Source organism: Gorilla gorilla, chromosome 14 (genome assembly GCF_029281585.2).
Source record: "Gorilla gorilla gorilla isolate KB3781 chromosome 14, NHGRI_mGorGor1-v2.1_pri, whole genome shotgun sequence".
NCBI lineage: Eukaryota > Metazoa > Chordata > Mammalia > Primates > Hominidae > Gorilla > Gorilla gorilla.
In genome coordinates, this window is record NC_073238.2 from 111,286,413 (window position 1) to 111,302,185 (window position 15,773).

Below are 15,773 nucleotides of genomic sequence, written 5' to 3' on the forward strand. Positions count from 1 at the left end.
ATGTATAAAACTGAGACATTATTATTTTATGTTTCATTTTATAGGAATATACAATGTCAACACTTCCAGTGTTGTTTATAAATAATTAATAATTACAGGCACATTAGGGAGTTGAGGATTTTTTAAGTGATAGATGTGTCTGGTTTGGTTTATATCCTTTCTGATTAATGCACAACCTATCATACTTGTTCATTTCATCCTGATTTAATTGTGACATGTTATAGTCTTAATTTGGGGCCTACATTTTTATACCATACAGTTTCTTTGCTCATACCTCTTTGCCAACTTAATGTTTAATATCATTTGTATTCCCACACCTCTGAATTTTAAGCCACAGAAAGGTTTTTTGGTAATATAACTTATAGCTTCCATCAGAAGTGCTGGTGGAAATAATATCCCAGATTAATGAGACATTGAAATCTCAGGGTGTTGCACATTAAAAGGATAAACAAAGCTGCAGGCACTCTGGTTTGCAGCCTAAATTACAGGTCAGGGAGTTGAGACTTTGGGTCTACACATGATGTTAAAAGAGTTTTCATCATATATAAATCCATGCACCCCTTGCCTCCTGGCTGTCCATTGGCCACTCCCACTGTGGTTCATTCTAGGAGCATTTATAGAACACCTACTTTATACCCAACGGGGGGCAAGATGTGGAAAGCATGTTGGCGGGGGGGTAAAAAGTAAAGTACAGGTGACCAAAGAGTAGCAGAAATATGACAATGAATAACACAGTGACTCTGCCCATGAGGAATGTATAGTCTAATGCGTGAACTAGCTAGTCAAGTAATTATGACACATTATGGTAAGTACTATAGTAATGGTTTGACCAAAGTACTATTGAATATAGAGGAGGGTATGGTTGCTTGAGGCTTCTCTGAGGATGTAACATATAAGCTGGATCTTTAAATATGAGCAGAATTCTGCGTATGGATGAGAGAAGGAAGGATGGGAGTGTTTTGGGCCAGAAAAGATTATTCATAGTGGTAATCATGTTAAGAAAGTTATTGGTGAAGCATCTGTGAGAATGTAGTTCAGGAGGTCTAGGGTAGAGATGTGCATGGTGAGAAATTAAGCTGAAAAATCTAGATGATAAAAGACCGATGGAACAATTCAATGAATGTTCACTTACTCTATTCACAGCATGATTTATAGTTAAAGGCTTCTTTCTTCCTCTCCAGGGATGTTGCTCAACTCTGCTTATTGATCAGTTATTTGTTGGTCTGTTCATCATAATCTGCTATGGCCAGACCATCCTGCATGTGCATGCAAATCAGTGGAACATGTTGGTTTTTCATCATATAGAAAGGGCAAAAGGCTACATTTCACTGCTAGGTAACTTCAAACTGAGCACTATTTAAGATTGTATCTATGTCAATATAAATAAGGTCAATGATAAACAATATCAGCAAGCAAACAGCAATAAAATAAGGTGAAATGGACTCTTATTGAACAATAAATGTATGTTTATCTGTGTCAGGTTCCTCTTTATTAATAAGTTAACAGCATAAAGACTTTTCCTTATCATGCATATGTTTCTCTGTATAACAAATTAATCTCCAAGATTCTTTTGGAGTCTCTGCTATCCTTGCCAAAGCTAGTCTTGCAGTAATTGTTGCTTGAGAAGAGATTACCCATGAGTCTAGGTCTTATTCATGTTAATTGTAGATAAGGAGCTATCATTTTTCCTTGACATTATAATGGTTTAGGGATAGTTGACTCAGTTTCCTTTACAAATTAAACCTAGTATTTAGGAAAAAGAGTCAAAGATAGTTTGTATATTTATGCCTACCTCATAACAAGAAGGATTCACATGTACTGATCCATGAAATGCTGAAAACAACACACTGAAGGGAAATCCCGAGTTCCTGAAATCCAGGAAGTTTAAGTCCCCATTGCACATACATGTACCATGCACCGTGTGCTTTAAGGTCAGAGTGTGCATAAAGTCATAGAAATAGAGACCTTGGCAATGCAAAATGACATTAGAGCTCATCTAGCCTAAGCCAGAAGACTGTGCTCCATCCTAGAGAGCCTTGTAGAGGAGTGGAAGGGTACAAAGCAGAGAATCAAAAGACCTGGGTTCTAGGCTCGATAATTTAATTTCTGCTATTAATAGATCTTGGGCGTGTCCCTTAACCTCTATTTGTCCTCACCGCACAGAGATATGTTGGGACACAAACTAGAAAATAGTTACGGACTCTCTGTGAGTAGTGAAAATGAATTATTATTACTATCATTATCACTGCTTATAGCAGGAACAGCATTATTGCTATGAGACTTTCTGATCATTTAAGTAGAACTAGACTACATTTTACCTCTCTACTCTCTGGAGAGAAAAGTTTGGCATGCCAAGTTTGAAATAAATGAGATTCAATAGCACATTTTTAATGTGCTAAAATATTTCCAAATGCTTTCCAATGCCATTTGCATATAAACAATTTGCTAATTACAGATAAATTATTCAGTTATTAAAATAGGCCCTACAGTAGATATATCTGGCAGTATTTTAGTGGTTGCTTTTTCTTATTTTACTTCAAAATAATTGATTTGTATTTCTTCAAAAGTATTTTATTGTAGACTTTTTTTTTTTGCCAATTCACTTGTCCTTACTTCATACTCCATTCCTCCCGAATATTCTGAATCAATAAATCTTTAATGAACTAGTTCATCTAATGCTTGAAACAACTTTTAACTCTAAAGTCTAAACTGTTGGTGCTGCCTGGGTCTCTGCCTGCAATGAGCTATTGCATTCAAGACACAAGGGCAATATTCTAACACAGTGACTGTTCAACTTCCAAGATGCATATTGGAAAAGTGTCCCAGTGAACTATACCTTATCCATTCTCATTGCAAGAAGCAATGATAGGCACATTGTATAACACTGAATAATCCCCAAATCATTCATGTACATCAGACTTCAGAGTATGGTGTTTGCATTTATATTTCATATGATAGTTATCCTATTCAATGAACAGTTCATTTTCAGTGTTATAATGAATCCTCACCCTAACTCAAGGACATGGTGCAGAGAAAAGAACTTAGACTAAGTGGATTCTAATCCCATTTCTACTAACGACTAGGTGTGTAACATTGAGCAAGCTGCCTCACCTCTCCGGACCTACTTGGCTGGTAGACATTAAGTTCAGGTTAAAAATTAGAATGTCTTAGAATTCTTTTCTTATTTCTATTTCCTGTGTGATATCTCCCTGTCTACTCTTAATGAAAATAGTGTTTTATGTTCCTGACTAAAGTACCTTTTATTTTTTTCTTTTAACTTTTATTTTAGGTAAAGAGGTACATATGCCTTTTTATGCTCTCTCAAAACTTTTGGGCCTATGGGCCTACTTTTCTCAGGAGCCCACAGCCAGATGCATGACTCCATGAAGCAGAAAGCGGAGGCAGAGCACGAGAGGTCCTGTCCCTGCAAGAGCATCTGGGCCAAGAGAAAAGATACAGGAAGAAGGAATGGAATTGGAAGGAAGAAGTCTCATTTCAGAAATAAAATAGCTCCCCTCCTCTGTTGTAGCTGTTCCTCTGGCAATACAAACTTTCTGATTTCAGGGTCTGCAGAATTCTAGAACTCGAGCACCCAATCAGGATAGGAAAAATACATCCTCCACTGGAGTCCAAGTTGGCAGCAGGCTGTTGTGAGAGCAAGAAGCCCAAATTATCTGGAAGTGAAACACACAGTCACAAGAATGAGTCCACAGCCGTCCCCGGCCCTAGCTCAGGACCTCTTCAAAACTGCCAGCATGTAGACAGCAGCAGCAGATAGGAGAGTGTGTTGGACTTAACTCTGGGACCTGGAAGCACTCCCATCACACGAATGAATCCAGCATCAGGAGCACTGAGCCCTCTCCCCCAGTCTAATGGAACGGCAGCTCCACAAAGAATCCGGAGGTGACTGCACAGATGTGCTGCTACTGCTTTACCAGACTCCACTGTCAGCTCTATGACTTTCCACAGCCACGACTTCCTAGATTCACCAATGACCCCTGTCTGCTCTTTGTGACATGGAAGACAGGGAGGGACAAGTGGCTTCATGGCTGCATTGGGACCTTCTCAGCCATGAATCTTTATTCAGGTCTCAGGGAATACGTTAGCCATTGCATTTAAGGACAGCTGATATCTCCTCCAATCTGAGAGGGGCTGCCTAAGCTTTTCTGCTCTGTCTCCCTCCATACTAACTTTGAGGATGCTAGTGATTACCTGGACTGGGAGATAGGGGTCCATGGGATTTAAACTGAATTGATTAAGGAAAAAGGCATCAAACGTACAGCCTCATTTTCACCTGAGTCCTTGCTCAGGAAAGGTAGCTTTAAGGATCCAATTACCAGCGAATTTGGAAAAATGGTCAAACTCACCAGTTACTAAAGTGAGAAGGTGACAATCAGTTTTGCAGAGTATATTGCTTATTGACAGCACTGTTTCCAGAACCATACTCTTCATGCCCCTCCCCCTACAATCATTACTCCTGACACATGGCTGCATGACCCGTCCCACTCTCCTGTGGGCACCAATGGCTGTGACATCACTGGAGCAGGTGCCTCCTCTTCCTGGTCCAGTTACTTCTATTACGGCACCATTTTCAGCTTCTGTTGCCAAGTCTGCCTCCCCTTAACTGAGGGGTGGTAGGTTACATTGAATGAAACAGAACTTGAGGGGCCCAAGCCTTATCTCAGCCTTCCCTTAGTATGAGGTTCTGGTGGACTGGGGCTCCTCCCTGACTAGTGGGAATTACTGTGTGGGTTCAGAAGAGCCTTGTCTGGTATTTGCCACATGGGTTTGGCCACACTCTGAAGCTGGAATTGATGATCCACGAAGGTTGAACACACACACACCCCTGCAGCTGCCCCAGATCAAGTAGGTGTATTCCCCTGGTAGTCTGGGCAATGGAGACCAACAAGAAACAGTTTTAGGTTGTTTCAAATTCCTGTTTTTAGACTTCCAGTTTATTGCATACCAAGAGTTGAATACAACCCTGATGATACATAAGTGGATGCCACATCAGGGTTGGATGAGGGGATTACAAGTTATTCAAGACTTCTGGATGGAGACCCCCATCATGATCAGAAGCCTTTTGGATGGCGTTGCAGATCTCATTGCTTGGCAAGCCATGGATATTTTCATTTTCATCCCACTCTTAGTTGGGTTTTCTGGCACTCTTCCTGCACCGAGCCTCCTGATTACTGAATAGACGTCCGTGGCGTAGCCTGCTGAAGAATGGAATGAAGATACCCATGGGAAGGTGTGATGTCACCACTGCACACAGGTGTGAAAGGAGAGGCCTCCTCCCTACCACTCGTCTACCTCGCTCACCTACTGGTAGCAGTGCCTATAGTTGGACCTATGTTCTCAGAAACATAGATGGGCAAATAAGCAGTTGAGTTAGGCTTTAGGAGGACACATCATAGGAGAGCATGCAGGGTCTCTGAGCTGGTTTTCTTTTCAGACAGACATCGTGAGGGACCAGTAAGCAGGGGAGTCTTTTTTCTAGTTTGCCTGTAGAAGTAGGAAGACTGTTGATGTTTCAGTCCTTTCAGGACTTTACGACATAGCTGTGTAATTTCACAAGGAAGATCTTTAGCTTGCCTAACAGGTTTGGAATCTTCACCCCACCAGGGCAAATTTCCAAATAGCTTGTTTTAATCTAGGCAATTCCAACTTTCATGTGACGTATTTCCCCTTTTTATTGTTGCTGATTTCCATGTTTCTGTCAGCAAGTTTTCTTCTCGCCTTGCTTGTTCTTCACTTGTTTGGTGGCAAAGTTCATAGAACTAGGGAACTTGGAAGATGCTTTGAAAACATTGTCACAAAGGCACTGCTAAATGATGCACAGGAGAAGTGACCAGTGGGAAGAAGGGATCCCAAGGACCTGACACTGGTTTTCAACAACATCTCAGAAAACTCGTCAAGTGGACTGGGTGCCACGCCAGTGAACACAATGTTTTGATTTAATTATTTTTAAAAGTTGATGTGGTGATGGTGTGGCTTCCCGAAATGGGCAGATATTCAAGTCAGAAGAGCTTTTGCATTTTCTCCTGCCAGGAATGGGGGAGAGGGAGCGGGGGCACATGTGAGAAAGAACACATGTACTGTTCTAGGCATCGCCATCAAGTTTCTGGAAGGGAACGGGCGAGGGTGTGTTGGTTTGCTTGGCACTGTCCTGTGCTGCTTGAGAGGAACTGGGATGTGCAAGGGAAATGTGATGACAGGGTGCACAGGCCACAGCCCCCTCACTGCTGTACTGGGTTGCCGCAGCCTGCCACGTTTCCCTTGACAATGTAAATGAAGATGGAAGGATTGTTTTTATGACTTCCTGCTGCTGAGAATAAATGTCTTGTTAAAAACAGATGGGGCAACAATTACTCTTAGGTGTCATGGATTGATGTCAGGGTGATCAGCTCTGGACTAAGCCACCCACCTCCAATTTGAAGAATTATATAGGGCTACACTCATTACTGTGCAAGTGTTCTAGGTCAAAAGTTGTGTTTAATTTCAAAGAATAAAGAAAGCAAGAAAATATTGCTAAACTTTCACCCTTGAGCATGCACGCTTAGTGATATTGGCCACGCAAAAATTTACAGTGCCATGCTCCTTAAGCTGATTTTTTTCTTGTAGAAATGTTGGGCCAGGTGCAGTGGCTCATGCCTGTAATCCCAGCACTTTGGGAGGCCAAGGCAGGCAGATCACCTGAGGTCAGGAGTTGGAGACCAGCCTGGCCAACATTGTGACACTCCCATCTCTACTAAAAATATAAAAAATTAGCCAGGCATGGTGACATGCGTCTGTAATCCCAGCTACTCGGGAGCCTGAAGCAGGAGAATCGCTTGAACCCAGGAGGCAAAGGTTGCAGTGAGCTGAGATCGCGCCACTGCACTCCAGTCTGGGAAACAGAGTGAGACTCTGTCTCAAAAAAAAAATGTTGCTCTATTTATCTTTCCCAATGTATAGACATTTTTTCTTTTATTTGTTTTCTTATTATACTTTAAGTTCTGGGATACATGTGCAGAACATGCAGGTTTGTTACCTAGGTATACACATGCCATGGTGGTTTGCTGCACCCATCAACCCGTCATCTACATTTGGTATTTCTCCTAAAGCTATCTTTCCCCTAGCCTCCAACCCCTGACAGGCCCTGGTGTGTGATGTTCTCCTCCCTGTGTCCATGTGTTCTTATTGTTGAACTCGCACTTATGAGTGAGAACATACAGCGTTTGGTTTTCTGTTCTGTGTTAGTTTGCTGAGAATGATGGCTTCCAGCTTCATCCATGTCCCTGCAAAGGACATGAACTCATCCTTTATATGGCTGCATAGTATTCCATGGTGTATATGTGCCACATTTTCTTTATCTAGTCTATCCTTGATGGGGATTTAGGTTGGTTCCAAGTCTTTGCTGTTGTGAATAGTGCTGCAGTAGACATATGTGTGCATGTGTCTTTATAGTAGAATGATTTATAATCCTTTGGATATATATACCCAGTAATGGGATTGCTGGGTCACATGGTATTTCTGGTTCCAGATTCTTGAGGAATCGCCTATCCATCTGACAAAGGGTTAATATACAGTATCTACAAGGAACTGAAACAAATTTACATGAAAAAAAAAACTCCATCAAAGCATGGGCAAAGGATATGAACAGACACTTCTCAAAAGAAGACATTTATGCAGCCAACAAACATGAAAAAAAGCTCATCGTCACTGGTCATTAGAGAAATGCAAATCAAAACCACAATGAGATACCATTTCACGCCAGTTAGAATGGCGATCATTAAAAAGTCAGGAAACAACAGATGCTGGAGAGGATGTGGAGAAATAAGAACGCTTTTACACTGTTGGTGGGAGAGTAAATTAGTTCAACCATTGTGGAAGACTGTATAGATCTTTTTAATTACATTTTATTGACCATGGAGTAGGATACCTAGTATTTAAGAAAATGAATAGAAAATTTAAAATGCCAAGTGGTGGTGAAAGAAATTCAGTGCCCAAGAATCGGGCTGGTTAAGTGCAGCACCACACCAAAGTGGACTCTGGTTTTTGGAGTGAAGAAGCCTTCCTCCCCGCCCATTCCCTTGTCCTCCCACACAAGTCCAGCAATGGAAATGCTTCAGTTCCTCTTTCCTTGTCAAGAGTACTCAGGAGTAAACCAAGGAAAACTATTTGGCTCCATGAGGAATGAGCACTGTCAGTATCCATCCTGAACAGGGCCTAGTCAGGAAGCAGTCTGGAAGTGTATGGTCAAGGTTGCCTCATAAAAATGTGTGGCTGGTGGGTCTCAGGAAAAATGCCAAGTTTGGGTCATCCACGTGGCAGTTTTCCATGTGGAGATGAAGCTCCGAGCTGAAGCTGAATTGCCTTCCACACACTTGACGAAGGCACTGATGAGGGTGCCCACTACCCGCAGTGTGAGTGGTGGGTTTAAAGAAAAGGGAATGTTTTCTGCTGTTTCCTTTGTCCTTGGGCTGCTCAAGCTGGAGAGTAGGTAGCCACTGTTTTCTTTTATTTACTTATTTATTTATTTATTTATTTATTAGACAGGGTCTCACTCTGCCACCTAGGCTGTAGTGCAATGGTGTGATCTCAGCTCACTGCAACCTCTGCTTTCCAGGTCAAGCGGTTCTCCCACCTCAGCCTCCCAGGTAGCTGGGATTACAGACACACACCACCATGCCTGGTTAATTTTTTTGTTTTTAGTAGAGATGGCGTTTCACTGTGTTGGCCAGGCTGGTCTTGAATTCCTGACCTCAAGTCATGAGCCACCGGGCCCGGCCAGTAGCCACTGTTTTCAAGGAACTAGCCCAAATTCTCTGGCTTGGTTTGGAGTTTGTTTCATCCCTAGCTGTGAGAGCCTTTTGGTCTAGAAACTTGGCTTGTCTCATAATAACCCAGAGCTAGGACATTCTCTGTAATTATGAATTGTCCTTGTTTTACATTAAAAGAGTATGTCTTTGATCACTAGAGTTTGCACGATTAAATTATTTCCACTGTGAGATTCTTAAGTTTTTTGCTTCATCATATTAAAATAACTCATGTTAGAGGCCCTTTCAACATGAAAGCTTTGTAGGTGAGATAGTATATATATATTTTACTGTTTATAATAAAAATCATTAATACAAAATAAGTCCTGGGTTTTAATTTTAATATTTTGTACAAGATCTGTTTTCCATGATGTGTTGACAGCTATAATTTCACTAACTGTTGATGTTATTTTCTATAGGGATTCTGGAGCCTAGGGAGCTATGTGGTTTTTTTCATTTTCACTTTTAATACCCTGAAGCAAGAGACTATATGACCTCAGTGCAAAGACTTCAGACCAATTCTTTGTATTACACTTGGTTGCCTCTTAGCTATATAACTCCTGAGTGCAAATCAACAAACTCTTTAGTGAAGTATTGTAGAGAATAAATCATAATGGACTAAAAAAAAAACTTTTTAGATCCTGTAGGACTATGAAGCTGCCACACCAGTCCATGGATTGCCTACTTACACAAGAGAAAAATAAACTTCTGTTGTGTTAAAAAAAAAAAAAAGTTTGTAGAATTGGTAGAATATTTGGCTTAGCCTTTCATTTAAACAAGAAAAGAAGTCAACAAGCCAATGCTAAGCGAGATATCATCAGGGCAAAAACATCAGTTAAGCTAATTCAAGAAATAGCATTATTTTTTTCCTACCCAGGAAGCCTAAGTTCTAGCCCTTTCTCTGCCATAGACAAATTAGGTGACCTTGAGTGAGTCACTGTTTGGTGTTGCCCTGATGGCATTTCTAGAGTGACAGAGGTCATGGACACTCACTGTGATCCCCTGTGAGTGCTACTGGTATGATATGGTATGATTCTATGCAAATGATCTGACATAAGGAAGTCATGTGCTGGATAATGAACAATATAATCTCTCTCTTAGATAATTGAATGCTGCTATCTTATATTTGAGTTGATAATTAATTTTCTCTGTTTAGAGATTTTTCACATTTTCTTCAACTTTTATTTACTATATAATACCTTAAGATTTAAACTAATCAGCAACTGGTATCCTTATATAAATATTTTTCTCCAAAATCCCTCTAAACTGCCTTCTAAGAGTCAATTTGACTGAGGAATATTTTTTTCTTATTCATTAATGAATAAGCATTTTCCAGGACCCCATCCAGACACACACACATATATATATTTATGAAGAGTGTAATCCATACTCAGCTTTCAGTTTCACATAGCATATTAACATGAGCCTTTCCTAAAAGATTTCTGTATAACATTATCATTTTCACCTTCACTAACCAACTCTGTAATGGAAGCAGCTAAGTCACGTATGTTTGCTACTTTGGTCAACACTTTGTTTTTTTTTTTGGCAAAATAGTTGTACCTTATAGATGAGTTCTCAGCAGTAAGCCCATTTAAAATTTTTTATGCCTCATGATCCTGACAACACATCAAGAGGAGATGATTTAGGAAAACACAGATTGTTTGCTAATCCCTACCGTGAGTGACTTTCTTACTAATTATTTTTTGACTTTGAACCTTTTAAAAATTTTCTTTGAAGGTAATTATTGTGTGGAAAGATTTTTTTGATTAAGCAAATATTGACTTTAGAACCTCTCTTTAAATCATGTTCTTTTTTAAGGTGCATGACGAAAATAAATTACTTAAAATATTGTTTTCTATATACTCATTTATGTAGATTTTGCTCTTTACTTACATAGAAGATTTTTCTTAGAATTCAGGCTTCTCATCTATTCCCTTATGTTTTAATAGATACATAGAAACCCACAGAATGCTTTATTTATTTCAAGCCTTTAACATTTAAATAATCAGCCTTCCTAAAATGATTGAAAATTGGATCTCTGAGTTTTAATAATCTCATAAGAAGTAAGAACAAAATAATGGAAGTTTTAGTTTTTATTGGTGATAGAATCAAATTTATCTGTAGAATAAAATGAGATAGAATGGTTTAACAGAGGGGCTTTATCAAATTACTTTAAACAGAAACGTTAAAAGAACTTGCTTAATTTCTATTTCTTACATGCTTTTTTGATTAGTTGATTACAGGGAAAATTACAAGTTTCAAACCATACTAGTATACCATTTGAAAAAGGAATAAATTCAAGCCCATTTTTCTCTTTGTGTGCCAAATAGATTGCAGAATAGTCATTTCATGCAACAACTACTATTTTTTTTTTTTTTTTTTTTTTTTGAGACGGAGTCTCACTCTGTCTCCCAGGCTGGAGTGCAGTGGCATGATCTTGGCTCACTGCAACCTCTGCCTCCCGGGTTCAAGCGATTCTCCTGCCTCAGCCTGCAGAGTAGCTGAGACTACAGGTGTATGTCACCATGCCTGGCTAATTTTTTGTATTTTTTTTAGTAGAGACAGGGTTTCACCATGTTAGCCAGGTTGGTCTCGATCTCCTAACCTCATGATCTGCCTGCCTCGGCCTCCCAAAGCTCTGGGATTACAGGTATGAGCCACCGCGCCTGGCCAACAACTACTTTTTGAGTCTGTTTTTGGATGATCAGCACTGCTGGAAGAAGTAGCACCAGACAGCTTTTGTCCTCAGGAAGCTGAGACAGTAGTCTTGGTGAGATAAGTACCCAACAACACCTACAGAATGTATGCATGTTAGCTTTCAAAAAGCAAAACAAGGTAATGAACAATGTTGGTACAAAAGCAATTTTAGAAAGTAAGTCAAAATAATCTGGATTGAGAAAGAGGAAATATGGATTCGTGTACTCATGGCTACTGGAGGTGTAGGAAGAAAGACCAAGCCAAGGGGAGCAGGGAAAAAAAGGAGCTTGTTGAGGATATAGACTTCACTGAGAGTTTGTACTGAAGTGGGGAACAGGAAAGTTCTGGAGATCTCCAATGCTGGCTGGGAAGGCATTTGAGTGGAATCCAATTCTAGTCATAATACCAGATTCCAGCCAAGACACCTAAGCAAGTGAGGACTTGTACAATCTGTCTAAAGAGAACATTTTCTATTCAACTCCAGCTGTTGCAGCCATGAGCAAATGCAGATCTGGTGTCTAGATCTTCAGATTTTTCAAGGCATCCAGACACAAAGATTTTAAAGAAAATGCTCTTCATTTTAAACATTGACTCCTTTTTAAAAACCACTGCAGGAGCCAAATTAAAGATGTCTGCTGTCATGATACAGCCTAAGAAGGACCGGTTTGCAATTCTGCACAATCTTGAGAACCACCAGAAGATTTAAACGTGAGAATGACATAATGCTAACAGGGAATTAGAGAGAGGATCTTGGTAATCATGTGAGAAATTAGCAGGAATCAGATCTACACAAAAGTGGATCTGTGGAAACTAGATCTGAGGGTCTAATTTAAAAGAAATTTCCAGAGAAGTGACAGAATTTGCAAAGTTTATTAGTTCACATATAAAAATAAAATTCATGGAAAGAAGCCTATCCCAAGATCTTGTACTTGAGATTCCAGGATGATGGGGACAGAAAATGGAAAGTTGAGGACTTACAGGACAATGAGAACCATTTCTTAAATATGTTCCAGTTTTCATGGAGATACTGGAGGGATATCCTGAGGCAAGTTGGAGATTTTGAACTAATGAGTAGGAGATGTAAATTTCAGAATTGATTAGGTACTTATCTGATCTCCTGTATAAATAATATATATTTGTACATATTTCCTCTTCTACATATAGAAGTCATTTATCTCTCATTTTTGAACTTGGGCAATGTAGCAGATCGGCTCATTTTCCAAATATGTTCCATCCTCTATTTACATATGCATGTATTTGTCCATTCATGCATGCATAGTGTTGCCAGATTTTGTAAATAAAATGCAGGAAGCCCAGTTAAATTTTGATTTTAGATGAACTACAAATAATTTCTTTGTATAAGTATGTTCCAAATACTGCATGGGATATTTTATACCAAAAATTATTCGTTGTTCATCTGAAATCAAAATTTAACTAGGATTCTATGTTTTATCTGGCCACTCCATGCATGACCGCTTCCAGGTCATCATCCTATTTCTCTAGAACCCCAGCCATAGTCTTCTTACTTGCCCCTTTGTTTTCACCTTTGCCCCTCTAACTGCCATTTTGCATCCAACAGGCAGGGTGATTTTTAAAACTCTATTTATGTCATTTCCTTGCTTAAAACGTTTTAATGGCTTCAATTTCTCTTTTTCTTTTTCTTTTTTTTTTTTTTTTTGAGACGGAGTCTTGCTCTGTCACCCAGGCTGGTGTGCAATGGTGCCATCTCGGCTCACTGCAACCTCCACCTCCCAAGTTCGAGCAATTCTCCTGCTTCAGCTTCTGGAATAGCTGAGATTACAGGTGCGTGCCACCACACCTGGCTAGCTTTTGTATTTTTAGTAGAGGCAGGGTTTCACCATGTTGATCAGGCTGGACTCAAGCTCCTGACCTCATGATCTGCCCACCTCGACCTCCCAAAGTGCTGGGATTACAGATGTGAGCACCCGCCCAATGGCTTCACTTTCTACTAAGAATAAAATTCCAACATCTTACCATGACTTTGATCATCTAGTCCATGCTTTCTGCCCAACCTCATTTTGAATGTGCTTTTCTCCACCATACTGGTTAAGTTTAGCTCCTTTACCCTTCTTAATTTTTTTCAAACCATTCTAACTGGTTTGTACCCTAGGGCTTTTGCACTTGCTGTGCTCTTTGCTTGGAATGCTGTTTCTCCAAGGTTTTGTTCATACGACTCTTTATCATCAGTCAAGTCTTAACTCCAATGAGACCTCCTTAGAGAGGCCTCCCCTGATCACTCTTATCTAAAGATGAGTTTCTCAACCTCTACGCTATTGAGATTTTGGATTGTTTAATTCTTTGTGGTTGGCTGTCCTGTGCATTGTAAGATACTTAGCATCCCTAGCCTCTGTGAACTAGCTGCCTTATTAGTGACAATTAAAAGTGTCTTTAGGTATCTCCAAACGGCCTCAGGGACAAAATAATCCCTGGTTGAGAATCGCTAAAGCAAACAGCCCTCTTCCATTTTATTTCTCTTACACTATCATATTTACCTAAGTTCACAGCACTTATGACTATCTGTATTCATTCTATTTGAGTTTGTTACTTGTTCAACATCTTTTTGTTTGTTTTTGTTTTTTGAGACAGAGTTTAGCTCTTATTGCCCAGGCTGGAGTGCAGTGACACAATCTCGATCTCAGCTCACTGCAGCCTTCGCCTCCTGAGTTCAAGAGGTTCTCCTGCCTCACCCTCCCAAGTAGCTGGGATTACAGGCATGTGCCACCACCCCCAGCTAATTTTTGTATTTTTAGTAGAGATGGGGTTGCACCATGTTGGCCAGGCTGGTCTCGAACTCCTGATCTCAAGTGATCTGCCCACCTCAGCCTCCCAAAGTGCTGAGATTACAGGTATGAGCCACCACACCTGGCCTCAACATCTCTTTTTCTCCCTCACTAGAAGTGAAACTTAATATGTAGAAGATTTGGTCTGTTTTCTTCACCAGTCTATCCCAATTTTCTAGGACCATGCCTGGCACATAGAGGTGCTCAATAAACATTTATTGAATGCATGCCAAATAACCTAATATTGACAAGCTAACATGTCCCAGGTACTGTTAGGCTTAAGTGGCATAACAATGAATAAGACATTATCCCTGGTCTTTTGTCTTTGGTATCTTATACAGAAGAGCAGCCTTGAGCTCCTGGAGAAATGTAATAAAAATTTCAGGCCCTACAGGCTACTGAAACCTTTTATAAGGTCCAGGGAAGCTAACCGTGATACAGTACATGGGACAGTCCCATACAACAAAGAATTTTTCTGCCCCAATAAGAACATTGTCCCTGAGAGAAACACTGGCTGAGCCATTGAGGGTACACTTGCAGAGTTGGGAATACCACCACTGGGCACAGACCACATGGAGGAGAATTGGGGAAGGGAATTTCACAAATGAAATTTAGGGTACTCTTAGCAGAGAACAGTCAAATACTTGGAAAAAACAATGCATGTCTTTTACAGTGGGGTAACTGTATCAATGGGAAGTTACTGAGGACTTTCTTTGAATATGGAGCTTAAATGGTCGCATGGAAAAATATTTAGTTAGACCATATTTGTTGTACTATATTACTAATTAATGTATTAATTGTGATTCAATATAATTGCTATTAATAATAACATAAATTTCTGGACTATACTTGGCACTATTATAGAGGACTTTTTTCTTTCTTTTTATAGGGTTTAGTTATGTTTTAATGTAAACTTAAAAAAAAGTAAAAGTCTGTCATACCTGCTACGAAGTTCACAAATCATAAGTATGCAATTCAATATTTTTTTTAGAATTTTTAATTGACAGAAAAATTATATGCATTTACTGAGCAAAATATGATATTTTCGGGTATATACACATTGTAAAATGACTAAGTAGCTAATTAACATATCCATTATCTTACATAGCTATTAGTTTATATCCACTCTTCTAGTATTTTTCAATAATACAATATGTAATTAACTGTAGGCACCATGCTATATAGTAGATCTCTTGAAGTTATTCCTCCTATCTCACTGAAATTTTATATCCTTTTACCAGCATCTCTCCTCCTTCCCTAACCTCCCCAGCCCCTGGTAAACACCATTCCCTGCTCTCTAGTTCTGTGAGATCAACATTTTTGGTTCCACATGTAAGTGAGATCATGCAGTATTTGTATTTCTGTGCTTGGCTTATTTTACTTAACGTCCTCCAAATTCATCCATGCTATAGCAAATGGCAAGGTTTCCATATATTTTATGGTTGACTAGTGTTCCACTGTGTATACATACCAC

General features: G+C 39.7%; 1 protein-coding gene and 1 pseudogene across 1 annotated transcript in view; both read left to right on the plus strand.

The window, feature by feature from the left end:
• HS6ST3 (heparan sulfate 6-O-sulfotransferase 3) overlaps positions 1–15,773 on the plus strand; it is a 751,431-nt gene that overhangs the window by 474,578 nt on the left and 261,080 nt on the right. The gene's annotated exons all lie outside the window — the stretch shown is intronic.
• On the plus strand, positions 3,354–4,594 carry LOC109029294 (AMMECR1-like protein; annotated as a pseudogene).